The 27,578-nt window shown below is 43.1% G+C and overlaps 1 long non-coding RNA gene across 1 annotated transcript in view; it reads left to right on the forward strand.

Moving 5' to 3' along the window:
• Nucleotides 1-2,060: 2,060 nt before the first annotated feature.
• The window catches only part of LOC100939368 (uncharacterized), a 54,124-nt gene continuing 28,606 nt past the window's right edge, over nucleotides 2,061-27,578 (forward strand). Inside the window, exons 1-2 of the long non-coding RNA XR_152248.4 lie at nucleotides 2,061-2,182; nucleotides 10,608-10,742. This is a non-coding gene — a long non-coding RNA (uncharacterized LOC100939368). The remainder of the gene's footprint in view (nucleotides 2,183-10,607; nucleotides 10,743-27,578) is intronic.

Raw genomic sequence — 27,578 nt, forward strand, 5'->3', positions numbered from 1 at the left:
TAGGATAGGGGAGAAAGAGGGGGATGAGGTGCTCCCTGCCACCTGGGAGACCCACTGCTTGGTCAAGCCTGCCTGGGCCCTGCCTGAAGTCAGCCACAGCCAAGCAACACAGATGATCCTGGAGAACTGAGGATGCCTGGCTTGATTGACAGGAAGGTAGTGGGTTCCAGTAGCATTACTGAGGAGCCCAAGGGCAAGACTTGGGGCACGACAGTATCCAGGCTGATCAAGGAGCGTCTGGACAGAACCCAGATCAAGGTAGCCAGGGAGCTGCAATTCCTGTGCCTTGAGGGTCTTTTGATAACCAGCCTTTTGAGTGAAGCTGGTTTCTCTAAAGGAACTGAAAGCATGTGAGTATGGCGGGCTGCACGATGGAAGGAAACATCTTGTTTACAAATGTCAGGCGGTAATTAGCCTATTTTTAAGAGAGGAGCCACCACTGATGGCTTTTGTTAGCTGAAAACCTCAGTGCTTTCTTGTGGCTGTGCTTGAAGAGGCCGGGTAGACACGGAGACTCTGAACCCAGTTCATAAATAGTTGATTTCATATTTTAAAATCTTGCACTAAAACTGTCACCCCCTCTCGTGGATCACAGATGGTGAAGAACTAATTTGTTACTGTTTGATAACTGCTTTTATGTATCAAAGCTCTTATTTACTACTCTGTGGGGGAAATGACAGACTAAGAGCAATTGTGTGTTTTCTTTCCGTTTTTCTTTAACCGCTAGGCTTCTTGTTTTTACCCTGATGTGTTTCTTCTTTGAAAGATAAAATGGTGAAGCTTTTGCATATGCCAACTTGGCTGAACTCAGTTTTGGGGGGATTGGAAGATGCCTTTCCCAGCACAGACCAGCAGCCTTTTTTTTTTGGGATCCTTTTTAATGTCCCCATGCTCCATAATAATATTCAGGCCAGCCTCTCTTCTCTCTTAAGTCACAAAATGTTTCCAATTATCTATGCAAAGTGAGGCTTTTCTTGTAAAAACTGTCCAGCAAATGTAAATGCAAGAAGATGAGTAAGGTGAATCCAGTTCATCTGCTCCTAGGACGCGGGCAGACTTTCTTTCCTGTAACCACTCACTTCATTCATTCATTCAGTTCATATTTGATTCACTTTTTCATTCAATTAGCCAGTTGTTAATTCTTTTGGACTTTTTGGCTAGATCAGAGCTTAGATTGTGTGCACAGTGGAGGCTGGCACTGGTATGTACTCACCCCTACCACTCCTACCTATGTCCTTGGTGTGTCTTGGACATAACATGAAATGCCTAGAGAAAAAAATCCAACAATTAATTAGCTCAGTTTAGCAAACTATAGACTGTGAGCTAAGAATAATTTTTATATTTTCAAATGGTTAGGAAAAGTCAAGAGAAGAACAGTAATTCTTGACATGTGAAAATTATCAGAAATTCAAGGTTCAGCTTTTTGGAACACTGCCCCACCCACCTGTTGACGTATCATCTGAGGTTTCTTCATGCTGCAATGGCAGAGTTGAATAGTTGTGACCGGGACCATTGTCTGCAAAACCTAAAATATGTATTACCTGGCCATGTGCAGAAAAACCTTACCAATCCCTGAGCTAGCTCATTCCCTGCTTTCTTTAACACAGCAGGAACGTACTTGAACCATACGCATGGTTTAGGCATATGCAGCCTCGTCACTTGCTACTTACCTTTTGTTCACTGTGCACCAGTCATCCTGCCCAAGGTCACCTCCTGCCCTGTATCTTTGCACCTCCTATTGTGCTTGCATGCAGAGCTATTCATATTCTTTCTCCACATCAACTTTATTAGTTCTTTTATGTCAGATTTTATATCAAATACAACTTTATCAGAGAAGACTTCATAACTCCCCAGACCAAATTAGCTCTTTGTCATCTGTTCTTTTATGGACCTCCATTTTTTCTTTTTTTCCTTTGATAAGATCATTTATGAAAGTTTTCAGTTATATTTTTCTTAGTGCCATTATTTAATTAATATCCTTACACTAGCCTTTAAGATTTCTGAAAGCAAAAGCAATGACTGTTCATTTTGTCTTTGCATCCAGGTGCTCAAAAAGGGCTCGTGTGCAGCAGTGAGTGCCAGTTTGAATGAAGGAAGCATGCGTGGCCTGAAGCCTCACCGTGTTCCAGGCGTCCAGTTAAGTGCTCTGCACATAATATCACACATTGTGCTCCACGATAAGGTATTCATCTCATTTTACAGACGGAGAAAATAAGGATACTTTCTAGAATTTGGCAGAGTTCTGTCTGGCAGATAGAAACTAGTTCTATTTGACTCCAAATCTCTCATCTCATTCTTATGACTATTTTACAGATAAGGAAATTGTATGTAAGGCATCATGATTCAAATCAATTCTCACTGGGAAAGAAAAATGCCATAGAAAACATTTTATTCTATACACAAAAAGGTTTTCTCAGCATGTTTTATCAACATAATCATCGTCACATTATCATCATTAAGACATGAAAGAGGAGCGTACAATGGAGAGGCTCTCCTTCCCTCCTCAGTCACTCAAGAACGTGATGGTAAATGGGGTTTTAAGCTGTGTTTTGCTCTACGTTTAATCGTGTTTCCTTTCTTGAATAATCACAAGATGCTACAGTGTTAGAAAGAATATTAGAGAGAATCTAGCTCAGCCAGTTTCCTCGTCACACCCAGAAGTCTCAGATCACTTCCCCTGGTCGTAAATTATGGGTTGACATAGATTCCCAGCACAGACCTCCTCCTGCAGTGTTTGTTCCCAGGACCTCTCCTCCACTCTGCTATTCTAAAAGCACAAAAGAAAATCTCTCCAACGCTTTCTATAATTGAGAATAAATTGCCCATTTGCAACTTCATCATGTCATATTTTGAGATTTGAGATTGTAAATGCATTTTCATGCATGTTCATTCAGTGATGCCCCCACACTTACCCTGTTGCCATGTTAGATTTTGGAGTGCTGAACATATAAAATCAAGAAAACAAATTTTCCCATGTCACTCTTTGGAAAATGTTCATGCCTCATAAATATTGAAATGTGGATTTAATCATAAGTCAGTCTATGTTGGGTGCCCACTCTCTTCTGAACTCACACCTCCCTGTTACCCTGTGTTCAAGTGAAGTTTAGAAGGGTTAAATGTTATATTATCAACAATTTGATGACATTAAAAATGAATATGAACAGAGATCAATAATTCAGCGTGTAGTTTCAGAGTGTCTCTTAGCTTTTGTTAGAGTAGAAGCTGATAATGATGACAGTTATGATGACTAAAACAATAGATGTTTAGGAGCTATTTTACATTTGGCAAAGCCCCTTCATCATGAATTTTCTCATGAAATATTCACAACTTTTCTTGTTAGTATCATTCAGTATTATTACTGCCTTATGCAAATGAAGAAATGGAGCTACAGAAAGTTTGTAGGAATTTCCACAAATCATGTAATAAATACATGATAGAGCTAGGGAAATTATTCTTTTGTCTTCTAAGGAATAGAGGGAATTTCTATGTCACCAAACATATCTTTTCATCTTTTCTCTAATTCCTAAAATTGCAGTAATATGAAGAAAATCTATAAAAGAAAAATTCCAGTGAAAGATTAAAATACTGGAGTCAACTCACGTTGGAGCAAAAATCAGTGGCTGCGTATTTGCCTGAGAGGGTCCAGCTCCTGCTGCGGTCTCACGTCATAGTTCATCATGCCTCCCTTGCTGTTCCTAGAAGGTCCCAGTTTGGAGAACAATCGTGTCCTAATGTGAACTCCCCGGAGACAAAGGACTGAGCAGGCTTGCATTGGGGTCAAGGAAGGAAAGGACAGGAGAGGAGACCAAGAGCAGGGGCCCAGGGTCACCTTCTCCCCAAAAGCTGGCTCTGAAGTGGTGAAGGCACAAGATGCATTCTGCAGCGGCCACTGACTTGGTGATGTGTATCTTGACAGGACTTGGGGTTTACACAGCATCCAGGAGCTCCCCATCTAAGCCCCCTTTGACAGCCTCCATGTGAGCATCTCCCATCTCCTCAGTACCCTGCCGGCCCCTCCACACTGCCCTGTCCATCTCCAGCCATTCTCAGCTTTGCTAACATTTCATGAAAAAACACCTTCTTTCTCTTTGTGCCATGGTCTTTTTCCTTAATTATACCAGAACACCTCTCAGGTCAACTAGTCTGAGCATGTCCTACTGACATCCCAGCCTTCTTTCAGCATCACTTGTGGAGAATCTGCAGCCAAAGTCAGTGTCCAACAGAGGCCCTACGTCTGGCCCTGTCAAGCAAGATCACATTCCTCCCCGACTCTTAGGTAAGGCCCACATGGATCCCACAGATTTCCAAAATCCTCAGCCCTCCTTTCCTGGATTCCAAAGACCCACCATCCCTATCACCGAAATTTTTCTCTGCAGCTTTGCATATGCAGCTCAGGTGTGTGTTTCTGTGTGTTTGTGTGTGTGTGTGTATGCATGTGCACCCATGCATGTGTGTGTAGGAGTTGGGGAATAAAATAGAAACCTCAGATAACACATTCTGAAGTCATCCCTTCACCATCATCTCTCATATGTTTTTGTTTTTCGGCTAAAAGTGACAACATGTTTACTATTACTCTGATCCCCACATGGCAAGAGAAAGGCTCATTTCATACATTCCTCCTTGCACATTCTTCTTGGGAAACACTAATGTGCATACTTTTCACCAAAAAAGAATCAACTGTGCCTTCCTAAAGTACACTTGGTGCCTGCAACTGAATGCATTCAAATCTTAAATACATGGAAGTATAGAAAAGGATTTCTGTATACTTCTTGAATATGTTTATATTCTAACATGGGAAACAGATGTGAATATAAAGAGAGGAGATGTGTTTCCACAAAGCCAAAAGTATGTGAGAAATGTTTAAAATGGTCACAAAACTGCTCGTATAATCCTCGACAGAGGAGTTCAGGCCGGCACTTCTCTTCAGCCCACTTTCTGTATTACTCTGGCGGCCGCATTGATTTGATTTTTCGAGTCTTCATGCCCTGACCACGGTCCTGCCTTCTGAATGGGCATCATTAGGGCTTCTTGGTTTGTTTCTCTTGAGGCAGAGGTTTTATGACCTTGAAGATATCAGTTTTCATTTAAGTGGAGGATTTAGAGATGCCAGGCTAAGGCATTATTTGCCTGAATTTTAACTTAATATACAAATAAGTTCTGAATTTCTGCTTGGAAACAGGAAAAGGGTCATTTAAACAATTTAAATATTATTAACTTGCTTAGGAAAAGGAGAAAAAAACCCCTCAAGCTATAATGGCATCTACAGCTGACAGGATAGATTTATGGAAGTTTTTATTCCATGGTAGAAATATATCTACAGATGCCCCATGGTAAAATTAGGTAGGCTTATGGCACTTAGAAAACTGAAATCTAGAAACACATGGAATGAGTAAGATGATATTTCCAGCAATCAATGCATTCTATAAAGTGATTGGAGAGAGCTTCCTCTACACAACAATTTTGGACTTGAGGTTCCAATTCAGTGTTTCTTGCCCTAAATTATAGTAAAGGCTAAATCTCATTATGACAAACCGTAATAGATCATCAAAATTCTTGAGTTAGACCTAGAAATCTGTTGCGTTATGTGCCTTGATCTAAATGTGACTGGGACTTGGAAACCTTGTTATACTGAAAAGTCTGGCTGTACAGATATTTGGCTGATGTATTCAGTGATTCTCATTCCTAGAGCAGGAAAGGGAATGAAGTATAAAAGTTTCAGATTGTTTGGTGAGCCGGATCAGATCACAAAGTTGGTCATGAGTCCAGGATGGGGGCACTGGCAGCTCCTAGGAAGCTGCTGTAACACCTATTTACTGCTCATCCAGCAAGCAAACAAGCTTCGAGAACTCTTAGAGCTCCCTGGGTGGATTTGGTCCCTGAGGCTGACTTTGTTTCTCATGGATGTGGGACTCAGGACTGGCTGATCTCAGCCTAGCCTGAACAGAGCATAGATTCTGCTAGGTCGCCAGAGCTGTGGACTGACAAACTTCCCCCAGGCAGGGCAGGTGCAGGTGTCCACTCAGCACCCAGCCGGCCACTCATTGTCATACAAAAGAGTTCTTCACGCATGGCCATTATATAGGTCTACTTAAGATTTCAGTGCAGGAGGACTAGCTACAAATGAAACTGCTAAAATAGTCTCCTGAAATAAAAGATCACACTGATACCTGATGCATTAGTCTGTTTTCACACTGCTGGAAAGAACTACCTGAGACTGGGTAATTTATAAAGGAAAGAGGTTTAATTGACTCACAGTTCCACATGGCTGGGGAGTCCTCAGGAAACTTACAATTACGGCAGAAGGTGAAGGGGAAGCAAGACATGTCTTATATGGTGGCAGGAGACAGAGAAAGCAAGTGGGGTATGTGCCACACTTTTAAACCATCTTGTGAGAACTCACTCACTATCACGAGAACAGCAAGGGGGAAATCTGCCCCCAAGATTTAATCTCCTTCCACCAGGTTCCTCCCCTGACACATGGAGATTACAATTAAACATGAGATTTGGATGAGGACACACAGCCAAACTATATCACCTGTGTTTGAGAAAACACTCTCATCTGAAGGGTGAGATAGTAAAACAACTTTATTTAAAAAAATTTAAAAAGAAACAGAAGCTAGCATTTTAGAACCTAATACTTTCTTCCTTTTTGATGATAGACTGCCAAATTCCTTTGGGCAAGCTCAGAAAAAGAAAACAAAAATATATGAATAGGGCAATTTCCTCTAGATGTGTAGCTTAGCGTACTCATCTTATATGGAAAAAATATCAGCTTTACTCTTCATCCACTAGAGAACTAGCAAAAGAATGCATTCCTATGGGAGTTTGTACTCTAAGAAGTCTTTCCATATGCGACAGAAGGGGAAGAAATATCCTTTCACACACGTGCCACTGAGCAGTCTGTTCTTTTAATTTGGCCAAATGTTGTCTAGGCTCTTCTTGGAGTCTCATTCACGGAGATATTTATTCCCTCATCTTACCCTTATTTTAAGGTATATTGAGAAATTAATAGGATGTGTGAACTGTCTTTTGTAGTTCGTGTTAATATAGTTCTGCCTGAGAATCCTAAGAGGAGCTGTCTGAGAGCTTTCTAATATCAGAAAAGTTATTTGAAGTTAGGAAATAGGCAAAGAAGATTAGTAAGTATTTTCTCAGTGCAGAGCTGGTTTTGCGTCTTTGATTGACTTTTTGTTGACTGAGCTATTTTACACCTTCGTTAGGGGCAAAGTTATAGATTTTCATTTGGTAGAGATGCAAATAATTAACATCCACTGGGGGAAACCTCCTCCCAAATATGGTTTATGACCTCACAAAATATCAATCAATTGTGTCTCTCACCTAAGCAATCTTTTCCTAATATCCTCATATTAAACTGTCCATAAATACCCAGCTCCTCAAATTCTCCTTTGAACCCCTATTAACATCTTAGTGGTTTCCTCACTAATTAATGAGCTGAATAGAACTTGGACATTATGTTCATATTTGTGTGAGAGTTGTGTTTTTGAACCTTTTGAAAATTAGACAATAGCTCTAGGAAATAACACGGTCTGGGGCCTAGAAATTTTCTTTGAACATTTTACATACTTCTCTGACTAGCATTCCATTTTTGTACCTATTCTCTACCCGTGGAGCTTTTCTGAGAAGGATTCAATAACTATCACTCTTCCCAAGAAAAATGTACAACTCTATCTGCACATGCCAGTGCCATCTGGAAGGAGATCGGACTCCACAGCAAACAGGATGAGGCAAAGGAAGTCCAGTGGATATTCCCTCATTTAGAAACTCTGACAGCAGGATGTGGAGGTGCCAATCAGAGCCAGATGCTGCTCATGACAGTGATAACAGCTGCCACTCAGAAGTCTTGCACCCCACCCTGTGGTCCTCTCAATCCCTCTAATCAGATCCATCCGCCCAGAATGACTTGTGTCTGCTTCATTCACAGGGGCAGGTAAAGTCTCTGCTGAGGTTTTACCTACCTGCCCCTTTCGCATTGGGAGCTTTGCCCTCCCTATCCAGGTGCTGTCTTGGCTCCAGCCTCGTATCTGTCCCCAAGAGACCTGCTTTGTCTAAGAATGCCACAGGGCTATTAGCACAACTCTTTCTGATGGTTATTCATGATAATTTGTACCTCTGGCTTCACCACTATCTACAAAAATGCACTTCATGACTCATTATCTGTTTCTGTCTTCTCCGGTTTTCCTTTTCTGGGCATTGTACTCGCTCTTTGGGTACCAAGACTACTTGGAATCCTCTTTTTGTATTGTTGAGTAATTCATCTCTTCTTTTCCAGTGCAAGTCTTGAGGATTTCAACTTAGAAAATAGGCCACTAAGGTATTTTGCTAAGCAAAAGAATTATAGACTCCAAGAAATGTCAATTCTCTAGGAATTCGAAATAGCCATAATCAGTGTTTCTATCAGTCTGAGTGGCATGATTTTTAATGTTCACCCTACACTAGCAAAGGAGGCTGCATGGGAGGTGGCACCAGCCACTGAGGAAGTATCCTGGAGAAAGAATGGGTTTAGAGGGACAGTGGGAAATTTGGTTTTGAAACAGTTCCAAGGGAATTTCCCACGGAACATCCACAGTATCATATGATAACTTCCAAAGCTTGGAGAAGTTTGCTTCCACCCTGAAACTTTCTGTCCTTCTGCAGAGGTGAGGAAAGCCTTTTCCTCATTTTGGCTGTTAGTCATTGGGAAGCATTTGTTTCTTTCTCTCCGATCCCCTCCCATGAGGCTCCGCCATTCTGAATTACACAGAGGTAGCTCCTTTTGATGCTCAGGGTCCTGTAAAACAAGCAGAAGTTACAGACTTGGAGTGTGTCCCACGCAGCAGAGCCTGGCCCCCGCCCACAGCAGCCCTCCCCAGGTTTGCACATATGCCCGTCCCAGTTCTGTGTGGTCTTGGCTGCAGTGGCCGAACATAAAGCCTCAGCTGCTGTTTCACAGCTTGGATTTTAAAGAGCTCATAAGGAGAGATTGAAAGCTGAATATCTAATGCTGTCTTCAGATGCAACATCTATCACCCAGTCTGTGTACAGCATTAGTTGCTAGAAAACTGTCCCACACATGCTTTTTATATCTCACCCTCAACCAAAATGAACCCCTCAAATGTACTAACCAACCAACCGGAGTGTGCAGATCTCTGTTAGGCCAGAGAAAAGCAAAATTTTTCAAGTTCTAAACTTACATGTACGGGAAGTGAAATTAACCTAAACTCTTACCTTTTGTCTTATAAAAACGATGTCCTAGAGGACCTTAGAAATTTCCTGGCAAATATTTAATTACCTATTGTAGAGTCTGATAGTTAAATGTAGCTATTATGGAACAGACTTGATACCATTTTGACCAGCCATAGTCCAACCTGCCTAGGAATCTATATTGTGCCAAGAATCTTTCAGAGGTAATTTAGAGAGTACACATTTTTTAAAAAACTAATTAGTAGAAAGATAACTGGATAGAAAGCTGGAGATTTAGGTTCTAATTTGGGTTTGTCTTCTAACCAGCCATGCATCCCTGGAAATACGACCCTAGACTTTCAAGGCGCCAGTTTGATCTGTAAGGCCAAGTAGTTGGATAAAATACTTTCTAAGTGTTTTAGAAAGGTTCTTATAATAAATACTTTCTAAAGGTTCATCAACAACCTTTGCTTACTTCTATGTGCATTTCTAGTTAAGTTCGTTTTAAAGAAAAGGAGAAAGATAGAGCCTCTACATTCTCCCTGTTCACTTTTTTTCCCCCAATCTAAGGGATTATGGAGGTCTTGTTATCAGGTAGACACTGGCCTAGGCTATTGCTAAGAGCTTCCTCCAAACTTCCTGCTTTTTCAACAAGGTATTTATCATAATGAATCCATCTCATATTTTTGGCTGCCAGCACCTGAGCATATCTTCTCTGTTTCAAGATCTTTGCTACTTTTATGGGGGCCCTGGGAGCCTCGATGGGACATAGAAGCCACCTCCCATCACCGAAATTTCAAATGCCAGGTACTTGGCTTTGACAACCTCCCATGCACCTTGGGTACAGACTTGGAACTCACCAAGAGACAAATATGCCATGGGCTGTAAGTTCTTAGTGGGGCAGGGACCACAGAGATTCCGTGGTGTGGCCATGGTGTGGCTGTGGTGGTTGTAGCCCAGTTGCTTACTTGGGCAGTGGTGCTGGTGCCAGCATACAGGGACCAGCTAAGTGGCATTGAGGTGCAAGATGCAGCCTGCTGCTGGGCCACAGGGCTGTCTTCAGCAGACCAGTTCTGTGGCCTGATTTAGGGGAACTATTCCCAGTGAACCACCTGTAAATCTGCTGCTCAAACCGTCTCAGTGATTTTGCAAGCTAATCCACAACATTTTAATACAATCCCTTTATGTCTAACTCAGCCACACTCAGTTTATTTGTCTTGCAACTGAGTACTCTGACTTATATAAGTATAATTGGACAAAAAATAGAGGTTTTCTTATTTCAACTGTTTCCAGAGACCAAAGCTAGATAAAATCATAAATCTAAATTTCTGTCTCCTCCACTAATCTGTTGGTTCTTTGAGATCAGGGATGGTGCCTTGTTTATTTCTACTGCTTTAGAACTCATTGCCCTATGACGTCTTTCACAGAACAAGTTCTCACATGGGAACCGAGCAAAGTGTAATGGATGTTCCCAGGAGCTGCCCATGGGATTCAAGAAAAGTGTATGAGAGGAGTAACATTTGGGCTGGAAGCGAAAATACAAGTAAACATATGTCAAATAGGTAAGTATGGAAAGTGTATTCCAGTAGAAAAAAGCAAGTGTAAAAATACAAAATAAGCCATTTAGAGCATAGTAATTAATTTGGGGCTTGAGGACTACAGCAAGGTGTTTCTTTCCTTACCCAAAATTCTAGCAGTAGAATTACGGTCATGAGTCACTTAACGACAGGGATACATTTTGAGAAATGCCTCTCTCTATGATTTTATCGTAGTGTGCACTTACATAAACTTAAATGGTATAGCCTACTATATACCTAGGCTATGTGGCATAACCTGTTGCTCCTGGGCTATAAACCTGTTCAGCATGTTACTGTACTGAATACTGTCGGCAATTGTCACACAATGGAAAGTATTTGTGTGTCTAAACGTAGAAAAGGTACAGTAAAGGTGCAGTACTATGGACCACTGTCCCATAAGATTGTATGTGGTGCATTATTGACCAAAGCGTGATATGTGTGGTGCATGACTCTGTAGTACTGTCTCATGAAATCAACACAGGTCAGGAGCAGCAGACAGTCAAGAGCACGTTCACAGATCAGAATAGCTCCCACTTTGCCAATCTTGGCTCGAACTTGAGTGAATTCATTAATTGACTGCTTTAACATATCCAGAGGCAGAATTGGCACATAAAAGGTGAGTGGATCAGCCATGGATTGGCATCTAGTTTATAAATCAGTCTTGCTTGCTTGGTTAATGTGAGACTGTCACGAAAGATACAACTTTTCTATTTTGGTGATGATAAATTAAGGTTTCCAAACTGGTAAGGAGCAAACTAAGGACAGAGGATAATTTACAAAGAAAATGTCACCTTGTGAGGAATGACCAGCTAGCTATTCCCTTATGCCATGGTTTGGCTATTTGCAAAATATCCCTTTACTTTGAGTTTTTATAATTGGCATGGCTAAAAAGTAGGATTTCTTGCATGTGGGCATGGCATGTATGAATAGTAGGGACAGAACAAGAGTGTGGAAGCTAGATGTTTGAGGAAAAGCAGCCCCAATTTTGCATGCTTTATATACTGGACAGGAGTAAAGCTTCCAGGCTGTGAGTGGGGATGAAAGACAAACTAGAAAAATCACTTTGCTTCAACAAGCATTATTTGAGTGGGCTATGGAGATGTGGGCTTAGCAAGATGACAATAGCTTTATCATGTTCTCCAGGAGGTCACTATATAGTGGGAAACAGATGAGGGTCCCAGAATTGCATGACAAGTCCAACAACAGGTACCAGCATGAGACATGGCAATCTGACTGATCATCCACATAAGAAGAGGTTGGGAGGCCAACTGAACCCACTCTGACAGCCTCTCCCTGGCAGGTTGGGTGAGGAGGTGGGCTCTGTCATTAATATCCAGTTCCACTTCTTGTGTCCCTCTTGGTCCTGTAGACCTCAGCCGAGCACCTCCAGGAGGATGTTCTGGGAGGATGAGGTTGCATCCCACCATCTCCCAGTGGGTATTCTCCACATCAGTTTCCTCTGATGGTTCAATTGTCGACGGGTGTCCAGCCGTGTCATCTTTCAGAAGTTGACTGAAGTTCTATACTGGCTGACAGAAAATCCCTCCTCCTTCCCTTTTGGGACAATTTTGGTTTATGGATTTTTTTTGAGTATGAGTTCAATAGTTCTTAAGGCAGAGGAGAGGTAAGAGGGTTTGTCCAGCCAGTCATATTTTTGCATTGCTCATTTCACCCTCACTCCATCCTGGAAAGGCAGGTAATATTATTAATCTAATTTAAAAGATAAGTGTGCCTCTGTGAGTTAGGAAGCTTGCCAAGGTGGCACAGCTGTAAAAGGCAGAGCCAGGCTGGATCCCCTAGCAGACCCCACCGTGCTTCCTTGTGCAAAGTGGGCTAAAGCCAGTGGGTGTGCACCAGGGTGCAGCCAGTGTGAGCTCAAGGAGGTTGGTGTGGTTGGTGGGCTACTAGAAGAACTTTGCAGGGTGAAGGTGTGTCTTAAAGCAGTGGTTCCCATACTTTGCTGAATATTAGAGCTTTTAAAAATCTCCATGCATAGCCACATGCCACACCAATTAAATGCGAATTTCTGGCGGCGGGATTCAGACATCCAAAATTTCTAAAGCTCCCCAAGTGATTCCACTGCAGCCAGGGTAAAATGCAGATTCAGATTCAGTAGTTGTGAGGTGGGACCTGAGAGGCCACATTTCTTTCTCTCCTTTTTTTTTTTTTTTCCTGAGAAGCAGTCTGGCTCTGTCACCCAGGCTGGAGTACAGTGGTGCAATCTCGGCTCACCACAACCTCCACCTCCTGGGTTGAAGCGTTTCTCCTGCCTCAGCCTCCTGAGTAGCTGGGATTACAGGCTCCTGCCACTACACCTAGCAAATTTTTGTATTTTTAGTGGAGACAGGGTTTTGCCATGTTGGCCAGGCTGGTCTCGAACTCCTGACCTGAGCTAATCCAGTCTCCTTGGCCTCCCAAAGTGCTGAGATTACAGGCGTGAGCCGCCGTGCCCAGTGGAGTCTACATTTCTAACAAGTTCCAGCAGATGTGGATGCAGCCGGCCCCCAGCCCACATGCTGGGGAGTAAAACCTTAGACATGTGCAAGACCCTTTATTTCAGAGTTAATTTTCGGAAAAACAAGCCTGGTTTCCTTGGAGGAGTCCTTGCTGGGAACGAGTCCATCCTCAGGTGATGCTGCCTTGCCAGGCCACATCGCTGGTATCACAGCCACTCTGCCAGATCGGTGGTAGTTGGAGCAGCACCTTCTGCCTGCCCCACCGTTCCTGCCAGGCTCAGCTGAAGTTTTGCCCTACAGTTGGGGGAAGTATCAGACGTGTGTGCGGTAAGGAAAAATCATTTTATGGGGAAATCTACTTTGACTGAGAGTTAACAAAATCAAGTTGGAAGAGGAGCATTTCAGTTGGAAACTAGGGACCATTTTTCCCCATGGCACTTTATTAGACAGCGGAATGAGTTTCCCGGGCAGTAGCGGCCACTTGTTTCATTTAAAAAGACCAATATACAAGAGGTGCTGGCAGAGGGATAGATGAAGTGACCTAAGAGGGTTTCTATTGCTCCAGCTTCTGTCGCCAAATGAAACTCAAACAGCTTTTTCATGTCTTAAACAGACCTACATAGAGTAACTATGAAAATTCCATCCATTATAAATACCTCTTTTAGCAGCAGTTTAGAAATATGCCTCTTGGGTCCCATTCATCCTCAGTAGATGGGATTTGGATGACCAGGTGGGAGAGGACTTGTGGCTGGGGAGAAGGAAGGTAAGGTCTCCCTGCCGTATCTCCGGATCCCAGCCCAAGGAAGTGGGCCTGGTGCAGCAGAGGTAGGGCGGGCAATCACTTCTTCATCTTTTCTTACGGTGTTTTACAAAATGATGCTGCCCTACCTCTCACCAAGTAAACAATGCAAAGTAGGTGACCGTTTGCAAACAGGTTTTCCAGGGGCAGCTGAATTCCTCACAAGGCTTCGAGCTGATCACATCCATTTTGTGTCTGCTGACCGCTGGCCAGGCGGGAGGAGCAGGCAGGTGTTTTCCCTCTGGCTAATCCGTGGAACAGGCCGCTTGGAGACAGGCATGTGTGAAATTGCTTTTCACACTGTTAGGGAGCTGGGATGATCTCTCAACAGCGTAACTGCACGTGAACACTGGCTGGAATATTTTCATTTTAGAAAGGATTGGAGCAAAGTTCTCATTTTTCATCAGAGATACACTGGAGTAGGCAGAAGTCTTTCTGTTCCCCTTAACAAGGTGAGTGAAGAATGCAGGAACAGTGCAAGAAACAGATTAGACTTAAGAAGTAAAGCAACTTCCCTGACCAACTCAGATTTGTGGCTTTAATTAGGAAGGCCAACCAGGGTCATAGGAAAAGCAGAGGAATGACAGACCTGGGTTCAAATCTCATTTCTACGACTTGTTAATTGTGAGATTTGGGGCAAGAACCTCGAACAGACTTCGTTTCCAGTGGGAACAGTCAACCATCAAAACCGGTTGGAGTTCAGTGTAGCAGAACTTGTAACAAAGCCTGTTTACTCTGCACAAATGAGTCATTATTCCTCACTGACATGGTTTGGATCTGTGTCCCTGCCCAAATCTCATGTGGAATTGTAATCCCCATTGTTAGAGTTGGGGCCTGGTGGGAGCTGAGTGGACCATGCGGGTGGATTTTCCTCTTGGTGCTGTTCTGGTGATAGTGAGTTCTCATGAGATCTGGTTGTTTAAAAGCTTGTGGCCCCTCCCTGCTCTCTCTTGCTCTTGCTCCTCCATGTAAGACACCTGCTCCTGCTTTGCCTTCCACCACAATTGGAAGTTCCCTGAGGCCACCCCAGAAGGAGAAGCCTCTATGCTCCCTGTACAGCCTGCAGAACGATGAGCCAATTAAACTTCTTTATAAATTACCCAGTCTCAGGTATGTCTTTATAGCAGTGTGAGAACAGATTAATATATTCACTAAATATCCTTTCTTAGCTGAATTCCTAGGGAAAACACCACTGATGAATTATGAAGCTTACCACAAGTTTTGATTCCGTGATTAATGCTCATTTTATAGTAGCTGGAGAAATAGTTTCAGATATCAACAAGGCACCCCAAGATGCCATCAAATTAAGCCTCAGTGAAAATAGTTAAGATGAAGAATAAGAAATATTAGTTATTATCATTTAATCACTTACTATGTAACATAAGTTCTGAATTAAAGGGTTCTTGGTAGATGTGTTTGTGAAGACAAGGCTGCTTTGATTCTGTGGGAGTTTTAATATTTACATCCATTTCATTATGTAAGATAAAAATCACTTTAAATTATTATCAAGAAAAATAAATTATGAAGTAATGTATGCAGCAGAAATTCTCACCTCATCCTTGACCTTTAACCTCTGGTTAATGGGGTGAGGGTGGGCCTTTAGGAATGGCCAAGAATGACATGATAATGAGGGACTGGGGCAGGAAACAATTTAAAAACAATTGAATTTACATATAGTTAATGAGTATACATTTTAGAATATCCAAGGAACATCTGTTACTATACTCATGGTGTATATACACTGGAAAATTAATTTAAAAATAAATCAGAATGGTTTGTTTTTGGATTTAAAATAGATATACTTGTCCCAATGCCTATAGTGTTAAACATCCGACAGTCTTTCAGGATGCCATGTGATCCCAGCAGGGCCACAGAGATGATTCACACATGAAATCTACCCTCAGCTCCTTCCAGACCATCGAGGTTAGGCGATGGGAGTGTGAGTCCACTGTAATGTTAGACACACAGTGACCAGGGCCGCAGACTGGTTGAGCCCATTTCTGTGGAAGGGAAGAGAACAGCTCATTTAGAACTGCAGAGGAAAGCCAAGGTTCAAGGAGAAGAGGCATTTGAACTGCATCTTCACCTTTTGTTAGGATTTGAATCCAGAATGAAAAGAAAGGAAATGTTTAGCCTGAGCTAAGGATTAGGGCAAGAGTGTAAGCTGCCAGAAGGGGAAACAGTAGGAACTTGAGTTAGGATGAGTTGTGAACAGGTGTTGGCTTTCAATGCCTAGAGGGAGAGCTCGGCCGTTACTTCCTGGGTCCTGGGGAGCAGGTGAACTACAGGAGGATAAGGAAGGTGTTGACAGAAATCTGAGTCTGTTAGCATTTAGTGGGGCACAATGGAGCGTCCTGCAGCAGGGAGGCCGGGAGAAGTATTGTGACTGTCCCCATGGAGTAACGACAGCTCTCTACCCTGACTCAGACAACAGATGCTGAATGACAAGGGTAGTGGGTAGGCTTCTTAGACCTGCTAGAACCAGATCCTGTTATTGGTGTGGATCATTCAGCACATGCAGAGCCAGTCCTAGAAAGGGCCTCAGACAGTTCTCCACATTGAAAGGGACACATTTTACTCCCTGAAACTGAACAGGTCATGCTTTCTGTAACAGCGTCATCAAAAAGATATTCGGTAAAAAATGCACTCAGCAGGTTTAGGTGCATTTGTCAAGTCTGGAGTTTTTCAGGCGCAATACAATCTAAGAATAAAAGCACGATCAACAAATCCAGTAAGAATGCTTCTTTAAGGTTTCAGGAGGTGAATGATGAGACTAGGTTTGAGTCTTCAGGAAATTCAGAAAACATGAGAAAGAAGGAGACTAGTGATTATCAATCTACCTACACATCAATGCATTGAATATATTATCTCTAATCTTCATAAAAATGCAAAATCAATTATGACTCATTCTATGGTTGTGGAAATTGTAGTTTAGAGTAAACAATTAGTCAAAGGCCACAGGACTCACAAATGTTGAAACTGAAGCTTGACTTTTGGTCAGACTGACTCTTAAAATCTCTCCACTGGAACCCCTTATTTCAAGGAGATTAGAATGTTCCTCAACTTCTATTTACGGAGATCATTAGAACAAACACGCAAAAATATAAAATTCATGACAGTGCAGTCTACACAAGAGCATTGGGGGTAGTATTTGAAATAAAATTCTGCAATTTTAAAATTCCTTCTTTCCATGTTTCTCCCCTGCTCCTACTAGCAGTGTTCTTATTAGAGAAAGTCAGAGAGAAAAGCATTAGTCATAGCTTAGTTTTGCATTTCAAAATTTAGCTGTGATTATCAGGAGCCAAAATTTGGAGAAATTAGCATCCAGTTTATCTCCAAATTACAGGATTTCATAGACCGTGAGCCGAACTGGTCCCCTTTGTCTTCTATATACCAATTCTATCCCAGGGAAGGGAAATCAAAAGTCTTCATGGATTAGCTGTACGTGTAAGATTTGTTCCAAAGAGTTGGAGAGAAGCAAGTGTTAGATGTGGGTGTGGGTTTCCTGATCCCCATGCTAACTTCCAACTCTTCCTAGAAAGGGAGAAGTTGGAGAAGTTAGGGATAGAAACTTCCTTAATGTGAAGAAGTCCAAGAGCCAGAGAACTTATGCTAGCTTTTTTAAGCACCTAGCCTAGGGATTATTAGGGACTACTTGAAATCTTGTTGAGATTAACACCTGCCTTCCCTTTCTCTTAATGCTAGGAGAAATATTTTGATTTCACAGATTCAACCTCTAAATGGATACAATGAGAAATAAGAGAATAGGGCTGGGGGTTTCAGGTAGCTCTTTACAAAGTCTAATTGTTGGTCAGGTACATTTTCTGGGAGGAAGAAACATTTGCATGTGGTGTAAAGAAAATTGTCCTAGCCGACCTGGGTTATTAGATTCCTTTTTTTTTTTAAATTGAGATAGAATCTCACACTGTCGCCCTGGCTGGAGTGCAGTGGTGTGATCTTGACTCACTGCAACCTCCTTCTCCCGGGTTCAAGGGATTCTCCTGCCTCAGCCTCCCAAGTAGCTGGGATTACAGGAAGCTGCCACCATACCCAGTTAATTTTTTTTGTATTTTTAGTAGAGATGGGATTTCCCCACATTGGCCAGGCTGGTCTCGAACTTCTGACCTCGTGATTCACCTGCCTCGACCTCTCAAAGTGCTGGGATTACAGGGGTGAGCCACCTCTCCCGGCCAGTTATTAGATTTCTTAGACAAACAATCTTGACTTCTCTGGGTCTCAGGTGACTTACCTATGTGCTACTGGGCAGCTATGTGAAGATAGGAGTCTTGTTCCAAGTTTTGTCTGAAGTTACTTCCCTATCTAGGATCCTGTGAGAAGGGTCTAAAAGAAATATGAATATGTACCAGAGTGGAGAGTGAGTATCACTCTGTTATGGTTTTGTTTTTCAGTTTACCTGAAAGGAGAATGGTAAGGTCAATCAAGGGATGGTAGAGGGGAAAACCTGCACAGTAGTTCCCTAAAAAACTCCACATCCTTCAGTAGCATCCTCCCTCACCTGGGTCAGCAGGCTGTAACCACAGACCTTAACAGATCCACCTTGAACCTCAGGCCTGTCTTCTCACGCCTTGAGTCTCTCCCCTGCTTTGAATGGCCTCCATGTCCATCTCTTTTCTGCCCCAAGGCCTCCCCCAGCTGCTTTCTTTCCTCCTTCCCCTGGGCCTGACACATTGCTGGAAGGTCACTTCCCAGTGTGTCCAAGGTCCTGGCTCTGGTCATCCTTGTTCAGCCTTCACAATGAGGCCCAGGGCCTGGTTCCGACCAAAGTGGCAGGTTCTCATCTTGTTGAAAGGGGCGTCAGAAATTTAGCTCCAAAGGATGGAGACGAAATTTGGATTTCTATAGTCCAGCTATTAGAATGACTTTGTGATTACCTCAGGGAAGTTGTTGGACCTCACTGGAAACAGTCATTTCTCACCTCATCGTGAGCTACTACCCTTGCTAAGTTCTCAATGGCAGACCTTCTCCTGGTTCAGTCCCAGGCTGCGTGTCCTGCATGTGGGCTCTCATACTGCCTGACGCTTAACGTTCTGCCCAACCTGCTGTTCCTTGTGAGGTCTAACTTGATTATTTCAGTGCAGGCAGTGCTGAAATTCCTGATCCTCATCACATGATCACTGAATGCAGAGCTCCTGTGAGTCTACCCACAGAGGACATCAGGTGAAGCCAGCACCTTCTGTGTGAGACAGCACTGACCTGTGATGGGTGGGGGGAGAAGGATGGCAGGTGAGCAAACGTGCACAGCAGAGCTCCAGGATCCTTTGAGAAAGCAGGAACTGAAAGCCCAACCTTACTCCCAAGGCTCAGTTATTAAAACTTAACTGATTGTCTTAGCATGGTGCTTGGTACAGTGAAAGTCAGCCCAGAGTGGCTCTGACCAAGGCTTCCTGGAAGAAGAGTCTGATGAGCCTCCTGAAATAAAAGCATCATGGGATATAGAGAGACAACCAGTGGGCCAATCCCATGGAGAATCTGCCATTACAAGGACAATGTAGATTGCCATCTAGGAGGAGGTAAGTGCCCAAACCTTCTCAGAAGCAGCTCTCCTGGGAGCCCAGGCTGGTGTTGGTGTGGTATGCATGTGGACGTAGCTTCTGTGGGCAAGATTGTTCTCTGTCTCTACTTGAAGAGAACCACAGTGTCTGGTCCGATAAAGCATGGCTTAGAACAGGAGTTTGGGGTTCAGATGCATCCACCCCGGGATGCCTTGGAAGGAACTGGCTTTGGAGGTCAGGACGATTCCTCTACTGCACGGGGTATTTCTGGTTTCCAGCCCCAACAATGAGATGGGAGCTTCCAGAGCAAACTTTGAACACTAAAAATCACCCAAGAGCTTCTGGAGATTTTGCTAGGAAAGGTGGCCCTGCAGAAGCAGCGCTGCATGTCCTAGAGTCTCACGATATTTAATAACAACGTTCAAAGTGGCTGTGATTTATTTCCATGCTGGTTTGGAGCCAGCAGGACACATTGTTTACACGCACGTTGTTCTTGAGCTTCTGAACTATCTTCAGGGACAGCCTCATTGCTTTCCCGTGAAGAGGAGGCCTGCAAACACGGGGACTAAGCCATTATCATTTTCCCACCTCGGCATTCTAGAACATATCTGATGATCAGAAACACAAATTTCATTCTGCTTGCTCCATAAACACCTGACTGTTATCTTTTTCCTTCTGGCATCTTTGGAAAAAGCTCATCTGAGATCATCTACACTTTGCCCCTTGATGTCCCAGGCTTTCAGAGACCACCTGGATTTTCTGTATATCATGTTCTATTCACATGATTATCAGTGTACATCTCAGATAATCTGCTTTAATTTTAATTTTAACACCCCACAACTTTCTGTGTACAATCTGTAATCAATGCAGTACCTCCCCGAGACCTTTGTGCTAAAGTACATTTGCAGGTGTTATTCGACCAAGAGGTTATATACATTTGCATGATATATTTTACTGTATATGTTCGCATATATATATTTGTGTTTTTTATTGTAAAGATTTCAAACATGCCTATTAAACATAGTCACCATAGATCTTCATTTCAGAAATATCATCTTTGGCCTAAAAGTAAAAATTTAAGGTATATTGATTTAAAGAACATAGTTCTTTTCATATATAGTGGCTTTGAACATATCATATTTAGTGAATTGGATGATAATGATCAAATTTTTAAAATAGGGAAACTGAGGCCTAAAGCAATGAAGTGACTGGGTCAAGGTCATATCCCTAACGCAGTACAGATCCCGAATTTGAATCCAGCTCTCAGGTTTCTTCATTAGACTATTTCCAAGAAATAACACTTCTAACCTAATAAGTGAACATTTAGGTGGTAGGCAGCACTTCCCAGTTTACTTGGCATTCCTGAAATCCTCCTTTAAGCTTAACAACAAAGTGAATAGTGCTGTTCTTAATCCTGACAAGGATTTTTTTTTTTTTTTTTTTTTTTTTTTTTTTTTGCTGAGGGCCACACAGCCAGGAACCAGGACAGCCAAGACCAGTATCCATTTATTTTGACCATATGCACTTTGGTTTGGTTTTATGTTTGTTTATTGCTTTTTTCTTTGTTATTTTCCTCACTGTCTCTCTCTTCCCTCCTCACGCCCTTCCTCTCTCGGAGGTCACTTGTTTACCTCATCCTAGTATCCTCCAGAAAATGAGGAGGAGATACACGTTTTCCAACTCCATGTCCACAGGAGGATCTTTTTCCAATAGCATAATAATTATGACTTAATTCTTTCCCAATTGTAAAAGTAATATGTGCTCATTTTGTAGGAAATTTAGAAAATACCAAAAAGTCTAAAGAAGAAAATACAAATCCCATTATCTCATCATCCCCAAATAACCACTAGTAATCTCTATACATTTGCTTATTTATATATGTCCGTGTCTCTTGTCATCTATGTTTCTATCTAGCCATCCTATCCTCTATTTACGTATCTTTTATTCATGTTTCTACATCTCTATAATTGTTTTTACAAATTTCAGATCATAATAAATATGTGTTTTATTCATAAATGTGTAACGAATAGTGGCCTGTGTAAAAAATAGTTTTCAGAATAGCTACCGATACGATTTACTCAATCAATTCTTTTGTTGGCTGTGTCTGTTGTGTCCATTTTTTTTCCTTCCGTGATAAATAACATTGCAATGAACAACCTTACAAGATGCCGTTTCTACTCCCTCAAGACTCAGGTATCTTCTCAGGTGGCTTATGAGTTAACTCTTCTTTCTAACACAGGGGAAGTATGTGTGGTGCTGGGGCCTTGGTGAGGGCTTCAAGGACAGCATTGGTGGCAGAGAGACCATTGGATGCTCTGCGGCCCACAGCTTTGCTGGTTTCGATGAGCTCTTGCCCCATCAACTTCCTAAAAGCAGTTACCAAAGTCCCTGTTAGAATACCAAATGGGCAAGGGCTTGGTGTTAGGGAATGAGTTCCTCTGCTTTTGACTCCAGTTAGATAAAAGGGCAGGTCCTGATTCCTCCAGGGGCATAAGCATCAGAAGCTGAAAGCTGGAGACCAGAATCCAGAGCCTTTTGGACAGTATTGATTCACCCTTGGGAAGGCAATATAACTGATACTTCAAGTTTATTTGTTGTGTGCTTAGCCTAGTGTGATAAGTCTTGTTTCCTCATTCAACAAGTATTTCTAAGTACCTGCCTCTGCGAGGCATACTGTTGGTTGCCTGATATTGTACTAAGCCCTCCTTGACTTTCGTTATGTCCTCTATCATTCACAGCAATTCTGAGAGGGAAGTTCTCTAACACTCAGTGTTTTCAGGGTAAGAGAACGGAGGCTTAGCAATGTCAAGGAATGTGCTCCCCTGATGACACAGCTCATAAGGAGTAAAGCTGGGACATGAACCAGGCTTATCTTCCTAGAGCCTTCTCAAGTTAGCACTGTTCATTTTGGGCTGGATGATTCTTTGGGGTGTGTGTGCATGTGTGTGTGTGTGTGTGTGTGTGAGAGAGAGAGAGAGTGAGATAAAAAGAGAGGGAGCTGCTCTGTGCCTTGTAGGGTATGTAACAGTCTTCTTGACTTCTACCCACTGGATATCTGCAGGAGCTTGTCCCCGTCCCCAGTTGTGACAACCAAAAACATCCCTGGGGGCTGAACCACCCCAGTTGAGAACCACTGGTCCAACTCTTTATCCCTGCATTAACCACCATGCAGTGTTTCATCTCATGGGCAAACAAATTTTATCTAATAAATGCAGTTTGGTAGAAAATAGTTTCTCGTTGTCTTCCTGGGAGGAAGAGTGGCAGAAGGTGGAAACATGTTTAGTGGCCTACCTCACCCACAGCAGGGAAGGCAGTTTTTCTTCTCAGTGTGGGTAATTTCATTCCGTTTTTCAGAGAAAGCACTTTTTTTTTCCTCCCATCAAGTAACATGCTCGTCAAAATAAGAATCTTTTTATTAACATTCTGATCATCAGATAATTGTATGCGTGCCCATCTCTATGCAAGAGATTGCTCCCTTTTCCTTTCCCAAGCTGCCTCCGTGTTTCCCAATCACTTCCTACCTGGCACTAGGGGAAGACAGCAGTGTGTGAAAATGCCGACTCTTGCTTCCAAGTTAGTGTGAAGAAGAAGGAAAGTTTACAAGAGTTGAAAAAGTCAATCCCTGAAATTAAATGGCAATTGCTTCTCCTTAGTTGTCCAGAGAAGAACCAGAAGTTGCCAAGATTTCTGTCCAAATTGGTCATTGAGGAGGTCTGATGCCACTTGAATATTACCACCAGAAACTGCAAATTTCATTGCTACGTGGGCCTGAAAGCCCCTGTTCTGCATTCAAATATAGCTGCAAGCAGCTGTGATAGAAAATTGGTCATTTACCAGTGCTTAATGACTAATGCCCTACCCAATCTGAATTAGCAAGATTTATGACAGAATTGCATTGTGCGGCTGAACTCTCTGCTGTTCTCAAAGAAATCATAAGCATCCGACGTGAGGGAGAGATACTGTTGTCTGCGCTTGATGGTCGAGGACAAGCATTTATTCTCTACCTTAGAGGGACAGGGCCTGGGCACCCTTCCATCTCCTGAACCGTTTTAGAATCAAGCTGCACATCTCCAGCATTGACCCAAGCAATCATTCCTGAGGGTCATCCTAAACAACCCTGCTTGAAAGGTATCTGTGGTCAACTCCAACTTGAGCTTGCCAAGGCAAAGAGATTCACTTTCCTTATTCAGGCCAGATTCCAGCTCATTTCCAGCACCATCATCATCAGCATCTTCATCTTCCATAAATGAAAGACATATTTTTAAAGGATAATAGTCTTTTAAACACGTAGACCTGAATGTTTTATTGATTCACTTGTGTGTTTCTTTGTCTACTCTTTTAATCATCCATTGACATAGTCACTTAGTATTTATTCCTTATTTGTCAATGAATATGTTCCCCACACTGAATTAGGCTCTGCAGAAACAGATAAGAAAGAGACATTGCCTTTGCATCGCTCAGGGACTGGTGGGAAAATCAGCATGAGCCAGGTGGGCTGCAGTGCATTGTGTGAGGAGCTGATGTGAAGGCGTGTGTGGCCCTCCCTAAACAGTGGGGTTGGGAGGGTGGCAGTGTTTTATGGCAACACTGGCGGAAACACTCTTTGGCACCAGAAAATTTAGCTATGTTATTTAACCCATGGTAACAGACCTGTGAAGTACATTTTATTGTCTCAATTTTACTGAGGAGGAAGATGAGTCTCAAAGTCTACATGCCACCTACTAGTGGTAGAGCTATGGTCAAACCTAGACTTGACCCCAAGCCAAGGACAGTCCAGCTCACTGTAACTCTGGATGAATGGGGACGGGTAGAAATTCAACAGAGTTCCCCAAATCAGAGACTCATATTCCTTTTGCTTCATAATCTCACTTTAATGAGCCAAGCATCCATGCCATCGTCTAGTAATAATTTTCAATATGCACATTATATTATACTGGAAACAAAGAATACAGATTGTGTAGGGAAGAGCATAGAGGACCACCATCAGCAACCCTCTTGATTCCCTTCTCTATCCAGGATTGACCTTTGCTCGCAGTGCATTCTGTGTTCTTTTAGGTCTTTTTTTGTGCACTTACAAAACAGACATGAATATACTTATATATACACATTTTACCTATGTCTTATTTAATCACACAATAGACCTTTGAGGGCTTAAAAATGGACAGACAAGGCAATGTTTCTCTCCATTTTTTAAACCAACTTAACTTTCCCACATGGCCAAAAATTATTTCTATATTTCTAGGGCAAAAGCTTCCTCCATCAAAACAGCAGGACACTATCCTAACCTGAGGGCATGGCCAGGGTTAGCTGTGAGTGAGGGGAGGCCACATTGTTGCCCCACGAGACAGGTTCATCCATCTTAAGCTCACATCTCCTGGGAGCAAAGGATACCCCCTGTGCAAGTGTCTGCTCTTGTGGAATCAGTGAATAATGAATGCATTGCTTCTTTTTGATGCCACACACCCCAGAGCCAGGTGGCAAGCTCATGACAGGCAGTTTTTTGCTCCTGGAATGCTTTGGTCCCAAGCCACAGGAGGTGGTCCACTGGGGGACCTGCACCTGTCAGATTGCAGGCATTGTCATTGATTAGACCACTCCTCCAGGCTGGCTGGAGCCATACGTGCATCTCAGAAAGAAACGGACAAAGGCTTCCCAGAACAGATGTTGCTGCTGGAAGCGAGGAAATTTCCCTCACTGCCTACTGCTGCTGGGGCCCAGCTGGGCACAAGAGCCAGGCTTCAGCCACACACACACCCTGGGCTCCAGGCCCCTTGCAGGTAGCCAGACATGCAGAGGCTGACAGATGAAAGGCTGCTCTCCAGATGTCCCCTGCTGAGGGTGAAGTGGCCTGTCCAGAAATGTCGTGTTTGGCAGCTGCTGAAAGCCCCCTCTCCCTGCTGTTGGCTCATGGCTCCTGCAGGGATAGGAGAGAGGCTAGCATTAAAGTCTAAAGAGACAGCATTAAAGAGAATTTAAAGGCAATTTTTGCCCTCACTCACATCAATACAAAGCTGACAATGGGTTGCACCTTCTTGGTATCTCATTAATGACATTTTATAACATAATGAGAGCCACGGGATTCTGCTAACATGTACCTCTGATAATGCCACCCATCCATGGCTTCCCAGTGATGCCAAGACAGAATTCAACTTGTTCAGATGGCTTCAGCTTCAAGATGGACAATTCTACACACCCTCAGCTCACATGTGTAAATAGAACGTGGTTTTTTGATTTTCTGTTGCTTCCATAACCTACTTTATGAGTCGCTCACCCTTCTGGGCAGCAGAAAAATGTGGAGTTCCCAGCTGAGGAGTTTGTAGCCTCTTTTAGTTTGAATGCATACTTTTACTTTGAATATTGACTATGAACTCAACTCTTTCTCAATATTTCAGTGGCTGCTTTTAGCTATTGTAATATCTTGTAAATGCTAAGTGACTGTGCATCCCTGGGGTCACCCGCCCACACCGTGCTGGCATTGTCTGTGTAACGTCCCTATTGGCTGCATGGATAACTTTTAGCTTGTTGCCTCCGCATTGCCATGTCTGGGATGTTGTGATCTGGGAAGAGATGGATAAATAAAAGAAGAAATGAAAGCGCTGTTGTGAGCCAGGGATATGTGGCAGCGAGGGGTCGTTGGGCTCTGGGACTGGCTTGACTTCAGTGGAGGTTCATCAGGAACCTGGAGGGGTGCCGAGGAAATGAGGATCCCAGGCTCTCGCTGGGGTTACAGTCCAAAGACCTTGAACAACTGCATTCTCAGCATTTTGATATCATTTTTTCCTTCTTGTTTTCTTTTTTGCCCCCATTTTTTGTTTGTTCCTAGAAATGTGGCCAGGAAGTATGCAGTCACTGTTAGCCACCTCACCCCGCCAGGGCTGAGCCTCACAGGGCACTCAGCCACAGCAGTGGAGGCTCCTCTGAGAAGCCTGTGCAGGGCTGAAATCTGGCGGGGGGCAGGGAAGGGGTGGGAGGTGTGGGCCGAGGTCGTGATTTCGCAGTGCACGGAGTTGGAAAGTTCAGGACTCTTATCTCCTGCTTTGTGAATCTGCACAACCGACTTTGACCAAGGTCCACCTAGACAATTGTTTCTGCAAAATGTAATTTGGAACAATAAGACCGGTGTCCACTATTTCCATAGCAATGGGCAACAGGAAGGAGGTTGGGCTGCCTTCTCCTTACTGCATTATCCCATGTTGTCATAATGCTTTTCTTAATAAAATACGCTCACATCAACTTGATAAGAAAGAAAAACTTCAATCCAGGGTGATTTGTCCCTGCAGTTTTCTCTGAAATTAAGTAAATAAACATACTAATAGCCAACATTTGCTTTATGTTATTCACTCTCCTAAGTACCTTACATTCATTAATTTGCTTAATTTCCATAACAACCCTATGAGATAGATCTTCTTATTATGCCATTTACAGAGGACACAGAGGCACAGAGAGGTTAAGCTACTTCCCTGAGGTCATACAGCTAGTAAATGGCAAAATCATGCTTCCTACCTGTTGTTTTGGCTCAGAGTCCATGCTCCTAACAGCTTTGCTATATTGTCTTTCAAGAGAAAATTGAGTTGTGCCATTTCCAGGACAGTGACCATGATGGCAGGTGGCTTTGCTGGCAGTGAGCTGAAGGAGGAACAGGGTGGCCCTCTCTCCCTGCCCTGGGAGGGAAGTAGCTCCACCTTACAGGATTTGCAGGAAACCTGGAGGCTCTTGGAAGCAGCCCCTAGGAGAAGCTTTATAAACTGACTTTCACCAGTCCCGTGAAGGCCTGGCTTCCCTAAAAACAGCTCCAGAGAAGGCCTTCCTTGTCTTTTGGGCACAAGCCACCGCTGGTGACCAGGAAGGATGCTCTACAGTGGGACAGAGGCCATGCCACTCAGGTTAGCCCAACCAGAGTCAACTCTGAAGTGTGAACAAAGGCATATGTGGTACAGGCCACACGGCGGGGGCTGGGCCCGCTGCGCCAGAGGAGCAGGGTTCCCTGTGAATGGTGTTCACCTGCTCACAGGCCCTGTGGCTCCCTGAGGGCATCTGTTCTGTCCAGCTATGC

This window comes from Pongo abelii, chromosome 12, assembly GCF_028885655.2.
Source record: "Pongo abelii isolate AG06213 chromosome 12, NHGRI_mPonAbe1-v2.0_pri, whole genome shotgun sequence".
Classification (NCBI taxonomy): Eukaryota; Metazoa; Chordata; class Mammalia; order Primates; family Hominidae; genus Pongo; species Pongo abelii.